Raw genomic sequence first — 10,987 nt, forward strand, 5'->3', positions numbered from 1 at the left:
CACACACACACACACACACACACACACACACACACACACACACACACGACTGTCTGGAACCACTAAGGTTGTGTTTGTTTGAGGTGTTTTGAGACCCCCCGCCAAGATTAGAGGTCAGGGAAGAGCCCAGAAATCTTTCCAGCCCCTGGTCCCACTATCATCAGACCCTACCCCAAAGAGTCTGTTTGGGGACTAGAGAACAAGGGAGCACTCCATACCTTCCCCTCTGACCTCAGACCCAGGCTGGTGCACTCCCACATCCCAGAGCTTCCCCAGCCCTAGCCTTCCCTTCATGGTGGCCCCATAAACCACCCCCAGCCAACAGGCAGCCCATCCCCCCATTTATCTTCTCACTATACAGGCTACTCCAGCCTTGTACCTCCCCCTCCCCCTATCAATTTGCCCCCCTTCATGCCATCCTGTCCTCAGACCTCCCTTGTTCCCCTACCAAAAATGGGGCAGCCACGTGGTGATGTTGGGTATCTACCTCCATCAATAGATATTATTTTTCAGTGGAGGGGTCACAGATGCCCTTTGCACCCCCACCCTACCTGTCCAGTTTCCCACAGCCCCATCCTTAGCTCCCTGGGCTAAGGCCCCTTCCAGTTAGAGGGAGGCTCTCCTCTTGACTAGATATGTGACCTTGTCATTTCCCTCTTGAGCTCTCAGTTTCCCAAGCCACAACCTGAGGGGACTGGTCTGGTCTGAGGATGCTTCATTTTCTTCTGGCTCTGATATTCGGAGAAGTTTGGGTGAAAAAGAATGAAATTCCCACTGGCTACCGATCAGGTGACCACCAGGGGGAGCAGTCCAAGCCCTTCTAGACAGATAGAAGAGGCTGGGGGAGAGCTTTTAACTAAGCTAGAAACCTTGCCCTGGCCTCATCATCCAAGGAAATCCTTAGGCCGAGGTGGCCTGCCTATGGTGCCAGGTGGGCAAGAGGATACCTAAGCCTCTAGTTGTGAGCAGGGACAGTTTTCCCTTGCCTGGGACATGATTGGTACCACTTGTCTCCAAGTATCCCTCAGGATGGTGGCATGGACAGTGTGAGGCAGTCAGTGGGCCTTTGACTGTGGCAGCTAGGGCCCAGGGGACTCCTTTAGAATACATTCTAAATACATCTGTACCCAGATTTCCCAGTAGCCTTGGAGGCAGAAAGCCTGGGTTTAAATGTTGATTACCACTTGTGTGACTTTAAGCAAGTCCCACCCCTGCCTTGGCCTCAGTGAAAATTCTGTGGTCCTGTGGGGCCAACCCTCTCTTGACATGTTGGGGGAAGGAAAAGAGGGGACTCTGTAGTCCCTGCTCTTTCCCAGATGGGTTCTTCCCTTGGCTGCCTTTGGGGAAAGGACGAATGGATTCCTTCCAGCCAGGATCCCTCTCTCCACTTACAACATCGAAAAGCATAATGGAGATGAAGATGAAGAGGGGAAGAGGACAAAGAGGCCAGAACAAGGGGAAACCAGTCCCAGCCCAGCCCCAGCCTGGTCATGGGCGTCTTGCCCCCCGTACTCCTACCGAGTACAGCAGGGATGGGAAAGGCAGAAGCACACCAGTGGCCAGCCAGAAGGGCACCTTATCTTCCTGGAATGAGAGATTACCACCAATCATAAGCTTTCCTGCCCTCGGCTTCTGATATTGGGCCAGGGCAGGACCAGGACTTGACTGGTTCAGGGTCCTTTGACATACCTTCAGCACACACCTACCAGGCACTGTGCTGAGGGCTAAGACTGCAAAGGAAGGTAAAAACTAGCAGTGTGATATGGGGAAGGACCTGGCTTCCCATCCCCCCTCACACTCATTACCATGTGACTTTGAACAGGCTATGCCATCTCCCTGGGCCTCAGTTTCCCCCTCTGTAAAATGAGGGTGTTGGACTTAGCAGCCACTGGAGTCCCTTTCAGCTCCAGCTTGGTGTATGAGCCCAAGGCCCTATCTACCATGATGTTCTGGTCCAGGGTCTGCATGTGCCTCTCTTGATTAGCCCACACCCCTGCAAGGACCCCCGAGAAAAAGCCAACAGAGACCAGTGCAGGAGGGAAAGAAGACATTCCCCAGCTCCTGCCCAGCAAAGTCAAGAAAGTGCAAACAGAGAAAAGCAGCTGCTTGGTCCAGGGAGGGCTGGCTTACAGACTGGCAGAGTAGGGAAAGGCTCCAGGGGCAGTTGGCATCTTGGCTGCTCCCAATTATGTGAGGCATTCTACAGCGCAGCGGCCCCCAGGCAAAAAGGGGGGAGCTCCCCAAAAGGGGGGACATCCTATGTTACCATCTCCCTGGCTCCAGAACTGTCTGTCATTCCAAAGCTACTGCCTGCCAAGTTGTTCCAAGGCCCTTTTTGGCCCCAATGATCTGGCCTCACCCTAGCCAATCTCTTCTCCTGTGATTCCTCGTTGGCTGGGACACTTGCCATGTGCCCTCCAGACCCCAGGAAAGTTCCCTGTTCTCCAGGAAACATGCCTGGGCCAGCTGGGTCCCTAGTGACCACTACCTCTCTCTCCAGCGAGCACTCACAAGTGAATCCAAGCTCCATTCCATTCATCTCCCTAAGTAGCTGTACAAGAACTGTGGAGAACAGGGAGAAAAGCCCAAGCTTCCCCTCGCTGCTCTCAGGACACTCTGGCTCTCTGGCACTGAGACTACTGTCCACCCCAGAGCATTGATTTTTCTCCCTGAGAACACCCTTCCTCCCACCCCTGGCCTGGCTCTGCTGGCCCAGGGTGGAAGTCAAAGCCCCCAGGAGGAGAAATGTGGTTTTAGCCAAGAGAATACTCTCTCCTCCAAACGAAAATCTAGGTTGGGGTCTTGGCAGCCAATACTGATGAGGCAAAACACAAGGCAGCATCTTGGAGCAGCTGAGTAAGAGGAGGATGGGGGAGTAGACAAGCATGCCCTCGAGGGTGTGAGCAGAAGGCTTCAAGGCCACAGGGACTCCACCTTCCCTGATGGCACCTACAGGAGGGAGGGGCCAGCTCTGCTGGCGCTATACTCAAACTCTATTTGGAAGTGACTTGGGAGTTTGTCCTTTGGCCTGTGGGGGTAAGGAACCAGAACTCTGTCTTTATGGATATGGGAGTTTGGGCGGCAATCTGCTTTGCTTCCCCAAATGGCAGGTGCCTACTGCAAAATCTGTTCACCAATGGGGATAGGACAGATGCCTGAATTCAGGGAGGGAGAGCTGCCCCTTCTGGTGAAAATCAGAGGACATCAGCACTAGGCATGGGATATGGGGATTCAGTCAGTCGCCAAACACAGATGAAGGGCCCCCTCTGTGCCAGAAACTGTGCTAAGGGCTGGGATTACAAAGAAAGGCAAAAGCATAGCCCCTGCCCTCAAGGAGCTTATAGTCTAATGGGGGAGAGGAGAGAGGGGAAGGACAATCTGCCTCCATAGTGCTCCATACAGGCCACACACAGAGTATGTGGAAGAGCATCTCAGAGGGGAAGGGGCCAAGAGCTGGACCAGGAGCAGAGAGCCTGGAAAGAAGCCAATGACTGGCTCTGATTGGTGAAAGTGAGGGGGCGGGGCATTCCTGGCATGGGGTAAAGGCATGGAGGTGACAGACAGAGCAATGGGGGGAGGGGGAGAATGAGCAAATAGAACAGGCTGGCTGAATCACACACTCTTCTTAGTTTGATCTCGTTTGTTTTCATGTCCCCTCCCTTCATTTCCCAATTTATCTGTACCCCCTCTCCCATCTTAGAATAAAGAATAACAAAGGAAGAGGGGAAACCACACTTCAAGAGAAATACAACCACTAACCACTACACAAAGTCCAACAGTGTAGGCAGTGCTCCATACCCATAGTCCCCCACCTGCCAAACAGGGAGAAGGTGCTGCTTTCTCATCTCTTTCTTCTGGTGCCAAGCTTGATCATTGTGATCACATGGTGGTTACATTGTTGTTTTTGCTCATTCCATTTACATTGTTGTCATGCGGTCTTGGTTCTGTGTCATTCACTTTGCCTCATGTTACAGAAGTTTCCTCCCTATTTTTGTGGTCATCATCATTCCCCAAGTGATGGGCATGTTCTTTGTTTCCAGGCTTTTGCTACTACCGTAAATTGTTGTGCTGAATATTTTGGTGTATGTGGGACCTTTCTTTTTCATCACGGACCTTCTGATCATCACTTTCATAGAGTAATTCCACCAACTATGAAGCAATGTCCCTCTCTTTCTACAGCCCTTCCAACATTGACTATTCCCATCTCCTCTCATCTTTGCTGATTTGTTGGGGGAGGGGGGAGGGGATAGAACTTCAGAGTTATTTTGATTTGTATTTCTCTTTATTAATACTTCAAAATAATCTTTCATGTGACAGTTAATAGTTTATAATTGTTTTGGGAGCTATTTGTTCATGTCCTTTCACCACATAGACATTGGGGAATGGCTTTTGATCTTATGTATTTGTTCCATATGTGAATTAGATATCAGATCCTTAATGGAGATTTTTGATATCTTTTTTTTCTAATTGACTACTTTCCTTCTTATCCTAGTTGCATGGATTTTGTTAGTGTGTAAGCATTTCTGGAACTCTGTAATCTAATTCTGGAACTTCTGTAATCAAAATTCTCTGTTTTATCTTTTGTGATCAGCTCTATTGCTCGTTTGAATAAAAATTTCTCCACTTGTCATAATTTCGAAAAGCACCTAATATGTGTCTCTTGTGATTTTGTTATGATGTGTTTTTTTTTAATAGGCCACGCGTCAATTTTGACCCTAATGCAACAGTAGTGCGTGGTGTAAGATTTAGTTCTAAGCCAGACCTTTGCCAAATCTCTTTCTAGTTTTCCTAGAAAATCTTGTCAAATAGGGAAGCCATCTCAAAGTAGTTATGTTCTCGAGTCTATCAAACACTAGACTGATGAGGTTCACCCATTTCTAATCTGTCCTCGTCCAGTCTGCTCTGCTTGTCAAATTATCTAGGTTTTTAACCAGCATGGAATCCTTTGGATTTATTATTTCAGGTCTGGAAGTGCTATTCCTACTTCATTCCTATTTTTTCCCATAATTTCCCTGGAAACTGAAAACCTTTTCATCCTCCAAATTAAGTTTATTCTTATTCTGTCTAGTCGTGTAAAGAATCCCCTTGTCAGCAGAAGAGAGCATTCAATCTATAAAATCACTAAGGGTGTATCGTACATTTTAATTCTATTGGTACAGCCAAGCCAGGAGTACCAAATGTGCATCTAGGTAGTGAAGGCATTTGTTCCATCTTTTCATAACATTCTTATAACATCTCTCCACGTCTTCAGCGTGTCTGGGTAGATTGATTCCCAGGCATTTTATGCACTTTCACTTATCTCCCATTGGACTTCTACTATTTCTCCTGGGGTCTGGTTATTGCTGTCCAGAAATGTTATTGATTTGGGGCTGGAAAGTTACTTTGTAATTTACTTTACCAAAGCTATTAATTGTCCAGATTCGTTTTTTGGATAATTAGGTGAGGTGCCCTAACCCTAACCCTACATAAACCACCACATTGTCAGCAAATGGGAATAGTCGCATCTCCTCTCTGCGTATCTTTATGCCTTTGTTTCTCTTGTTTCGTTGTTCTCAATAGCTTTTCTAGAACTATGTCATACAATGGTGGAGAAAGGGGGTACCCTTATTTTACTCTTGTATTTATTGGAACACATTGCACGTGATGCCCACTTCGAGTTTTGGACGTGTGTTTTAATCATGTTGGGCTTTTTTTTAAGGCTTCTTCTATGTCTCTGTTTTGTTTTACCATTTTTTAAATCATAAATGGAAATAGCTTGTCAAAGCCTTTCTTCATCTGTGCATAAGATCCGTGGTCTGAGATGTTACTGGTTTTTTTAAAATATATCATTACTTCTGTTCATTGTTTTCTTAATGTTGGTCCATCCTTGCATCTCTGGTATAAATATAACTGGATCACAGAGATTAATTTGGGAGGATACATTCCTTTAGGATTTCTGCCTGGATTTTATTTTGAATTTTTGGATTAAAAGAGTTCAACTAGTGGCAAAATCACTGCCTGAACAAACTGGGAGCTAGAGACCCTGGGTACAGTTCCCAGCTCCGGGTGACTTAGGGGAAATTATTCAGTGTCTCAGTTTCCCCTTCAGTAAAATGAAGGAATTGGATGAAGTGACATCTTCAGCTCTAAAGCTACAATTCCCTGGATTTGTATTTTGTTCATGGCCCTGGGCAAACCTCTCACCTCGATGCCTTGGGTCTCTCTCAGCTTCTTCTAAATCAAATCCCCATTACAACCTCTGTGTATGGGTGTGGGGAAGGGGAGGACTCCTCCTAGCTGAATAATCATGACAGCCATGCCCCGTTTGGGAAGGAAAGAGGGGCAGGGAAGATGTACGTTTTCCAAACCAACTGGGCCATTTCTTTTTGTTGATTGTCGCTTTAAAAAGCTTTTTGAAACGCAATATAACAAACATGAGAAGCAGGTGAAGTCAGAACCTCTGAGACATAGTGGTTTTGTGTGACCTTGGGCAAGTCACTTAACCCCTATTGGCCCTAGTGAAGCCTGGGTTCAAATTCTGCCTCTCTGATACGGAGTGGCTTAAGTAACCCTGGGGAAAAGCCTTGGCAAGTCTCCAAGGTAGTTGGCACTCAGCACTGGCAGAGAGGGGTTTCCTCCCCAGGAAGCCCCTCACCCACTCTAAGGGAATCCATCCCTAGCGCCTTGTGCAGACTAAGACCAGAGAGAAGAGATGGGGGTGGGGAAGCCAGGGGCCAGGGATGTCCAAGTAACAGACCAAAGGCATAGGAGTCAGCAGGAATCTAAGCCTTCAACCCCAGAAATCGGGGGCAGGGTGGGTGGAGAGGCTCTCCTCTGACCAAAGGCTGAAGTCCAGGGGGCCTGGGAACCACCTTGGGAAACTTTATTTTGAGGGATGCTCTATTGGGAGCATGTGATCTCAGAGATGCCGAGGAGCAATGAAGGAGAGGTGAATGAGGAGATGCTGGCCAGGAGGCTTCTACATGAAGAGCTAGCTCACCACAAGAACACAGACTCATCGAGGCAATGGGAAGGCTGTTACCAGGCAATAGGTTGGAAGCTCTGGGGCCTCCCTCCCACAGCATCAGCCACTTCCCAGAGACTAGGTGAGGAAGAAGGGAGGGGCTTTCAGGTTATCTGCTCCCGTCCTTGGAGTCACTTTGGGCCTCATTAGGTGGCAGGGTGCTTGTCTCTGGGCCACCTAATGAGGCTCAAAGTGACTCCAAGACTTAGGAGGGGCCGAAACCCTAAGACAAGTAAATGAGTCAGGGAGAGGGTGAGCAGACTGGGCCAGAAGCCCCATGACCTGCCAGTTAGTCTCCCTTGGTTTGCTGGGCTGAGCCCTGAGCCTGCTCCCAGAACTCTCTGCAGAACCCCCTCAGATCTCTGGGGCCTGCTTTGGGGGGGAGGGGGAGGCTTCCCTAGTTTCTCTAAGCTCCTGGCACTCCAGGGGCCCTGTTGAAGGAGTAGTATCCCGGCTGATTCCTCCAGCCCTCAACATGCTGTCTCAGCCTCAGCCAGGAAGACTGCTACCCCACTCCCCCAAGATCTCAAATGGCCTTGGATTTCTGTTCTTGTACAATAGGAATCACAGAGGGTTGGCCCAACCCCTTCATTGGACAGATGATGAAACAGGCGCCTGGGGGAAAAGGGCCTCCAAACCCAGTGCTCAGGACCTGGCTGCTTGCAGGTCTGATCAGACAGAGGAAATGGGCATGCACACCCAGGGATTCTGAGCCTTGACCTCCCCTATCCTTGAATGACTGGCAATCGGGATAGAGAGGGGGTGCGCTTACCACTGGACCTCCCAATCAAAAGATGCTTCAGCTCTACCAGATCCAGCCTTATCCTTCTGCCCATAGGAGCCATTCAGCCAGAAGGCTGATGATCCATGACAAATGGGGCCTCCCCAGGAATGGCTGGGTTATTGGCTTGGCTATAGTGTGCAGACACCCAGCAACCAGGCAAAATGCCAGGTCCCCACTGGAAGGAAGCCTTTCCTGCCACCTGATGTTGTGGCCTGAACATTGGCCCAGTGGGTCCTGAGTAGAGAAGCAGCCCAAGTCACTCAGGAGTCAGGACTTGGAGCAGGAGTGATGAGGGCCTTGAATGCCACACCAAGGACTGGCTACTGGTTCGTTCCCTGTGTCACTCAGCCATCCTGATGCTACTTTCTGAAGGGCCCAGTCACGTCTTGACCTTTCCCTCCCCAGGCACTCCAGGCCAAGTTCAGGAAGACCTGGCAGAGATGGATCTGACCAAGTTTGCAAGTGTTAACTGCCCCCTTAGCCTTAAGCAGACACTCCAGGGGGGAAAACTGCCAACAGAGGGTGGTGCCAACCCCTATTGGGGACTGAGGGCATTTGGAACCCAGAACTGGCCAGGGACTGTTCTCTGCTCTTGCTGGTGGCTCCCTGGGGCTCCTGGTCTTTGCCTCTCTAACCTGGCAGTCACCCTAACTGCTGCCTAGGGCCTCCAAAATGGGGAGGGGGATGCCTGAGAAGCCTACCTGTCCACCATGAATCACCCTGGCCCTGGAATCTGTACTGGACCTGGAAGCAGGAAGTCCTGAGCTCAAATCTAGCCTCAGAAACTTAATAGCTGTGGGACCCTGGGCAAGTCCCTTCACCTGTCTGCCTCAGTTTCCTTATCTATAATATGGGGCTGATAACAGTACCAATCTCCAAGGGTTGTGTTGAGGACCAATTCTTTGTAATGCCCTTAGCAAAGGACCCGGCACAAAGTAAGCAAGTAAGAAATGCTCACTTCTCCCCACCCTGCCCAACCTCTCTGAGCCTCAGTCTCCTTTTCTGTAAAATGAGGGGATTGGCCAAGATCAGTGGTTCTGAAAGTTTGGCCCACAGATCCAAACTACTTTCCTAATCAGATGTTATTGATTTTTTTCAAATGCTCCCTTTCCACCCACTCTCTTCACAAGGCCAGACCTCCACTCCAGACAACATCCCAAAAGACTGGTGCAGAAGCTGTCCATACTGCCAGACATAAAGCCAGCACATGTAAAACACAGTGCTTTTCTTCTCCTGAAATTTTGTTTTGGAAAAGTTCCTTTTTATAAAACATTGTTGATGTGAACATGTAATTGGGCTTGAAATTTTAAATGAACATTTTTAAATGATTGATTTTCATCTTTTCTTGGGCACCTCCTATGTGCAAGGCCCCACACTGGGTGCTGGCCATTCAAACACAAAGCAGGAAACCTCAGTGGCTGCCAAGGGCCTTTTCCAATAGGAACCCTCTGATCCTAAGTGTCTGGCTACCCCTTCCTATGTGGCTTGGAGGGAGGGAGCCAGCACAGGAGAGGGGGTCTCAGGCCGAAGGGTCACCATTGTCAGTGAAGGCACCATAACGGTGCCTGGGTGCTGGGCAGTGCTTTTGTTAGGGGGGAAGCATAGGAGGCTGCTGAATAGGGGACCAAGGGGGGCCATGAGGGCATTTAAGGAGAACTGGTCTTAACACACCTCCTAGAGAGAAATCACTTGCCTGTTTCTCTTGCTGGGACATCAGCAGCAACATGTTCTCCCTTCTTCCAGTAGGCCATCAGGGGCACCACTGAGCAGCCCAGGCCAGAGGGCCTCACCGGGAGAGAGTCTGCTGCTAATTGGCTACCCAATGGGTGGGGGCCCTGGGACCTACTGGTATTCACACAATAATCAAATACACAGCTCTTTTCTGAAGCAAAAACTAATTTATTTTCAAAACTTGTGGAACAGCTTAGCAAAAGCTTCCTGGAGAACTTGTCAATAGCAAATCTAACACTTTCCTTCTATCACCTAAAGGCCACTGGGATCAACAGGGAAAATATCAAAATTGGGGCATGGAGAGAAGGGGCACATGGCCAGGGAACCTTAAGGGCTGAATGAAAAAACCAAGGTGAGGGCTGGGGTTGGGATACATTGGGAAATCTTTTGGCACTGGCGATCAAGGTCTGGTGATCACAGAGACAAGGCTTATGGGAGAAGGTATGGGTGCACATGGCAAGAGAACCTTAAGGACTGAATGAAAAATGGGGGGGGGACTGGGGGGGAGTAAGCAGGGAAATCTTCAGCATTGGGGATCAAGGTCTTAAGTGGCCAAACATTAACACAAAGTCCCAGGAGTTTCAAATCTAGTCACTAAGCATTAATTAAGCAGGTACATCAAGGTCTTTGGACAATAAAGGGAACAGTTTCTAGCATGGAGTGAGACAAGGTCACAGCAGGTATTTCAAGGTCCTTTTGGTCCCTGAGTATTAAGACAAGTAAGAAAAGCATCTTGACATTACAGAATGCAAACCATGTTGGTCAACTGCAATAAACACTCTAAGGTTACAAGGTGATGTGTATGAATATTACCAAATACAGGCCTAACAGAAAGTAAAGGGGAAGTCTTGGGCGTCAGTGGTCTTCAGTCACTCAACATTCTCACCAAGTCCCAGGTGTTTCGGTCTTTAGTCGCTGAAGGTGCATGGAGGCAGGTGTTGGGTCGCCAGGACAGAGGAAGAAAAAGTCCAGCTTTTCAGAGTCTTCTGGTCGCTGATTAGAAACTCGTTCACAGGGGCATCAAGGTCTTTGCTCATTTCGGTCCCATCAGCCCCTGAATTCGAAAACAAAGTCCTGGGAATTTTAGGGTTTGGGGGCAGGAAGCATTAAGCGTCACAAGTACGCGGAGGTCTTGGGCTGCTGAACGCTAAGACAAGGTCACAGGGACTTCAAGGTCCCTGAGCATTAAGACAGGCACCAAATGTTACAGAATGCAAACGCTCTAAAGTTACTAGGCAGTCTGTAATCTATTCAACTCGATACAATCTCCAGCCTCTCAAGTCTATTACTGCACCCGCCCCCAAAAGCTTTGCAAAAAGAGAAACCCTCCTCCCTAGATGTAACAGGACATTAAACAAAGTAGCAAACGGTCTGAAAAGAAAGCAAACAGAACAGGAGCCTGGGTCGTGGCTGCACAAAGGCTGCAAACCTTGGAGCGAAGCCAGCCTGCTCCCCCTCTGCCCTTGCAC

The sequence above is a fragment of the Petaurus breviceps genome, unplaced genomic scaffold (genome assembly GCF_028583685.1).
Source record: "Petaurus breviceps papuanus isolate PSGF00001 unplaced genomic scaffold, PetGlider_PUasm1.0 90333, whole genome shotgun sequence".
In the NCBI taxonomy this organism is placed as follows: domain Eukaryota; kingdom Metazoa; phylum Chordata; class Mammalia; order Diprotodontia; family Petauridae; genus Petaurus; species Petaurus breviceps.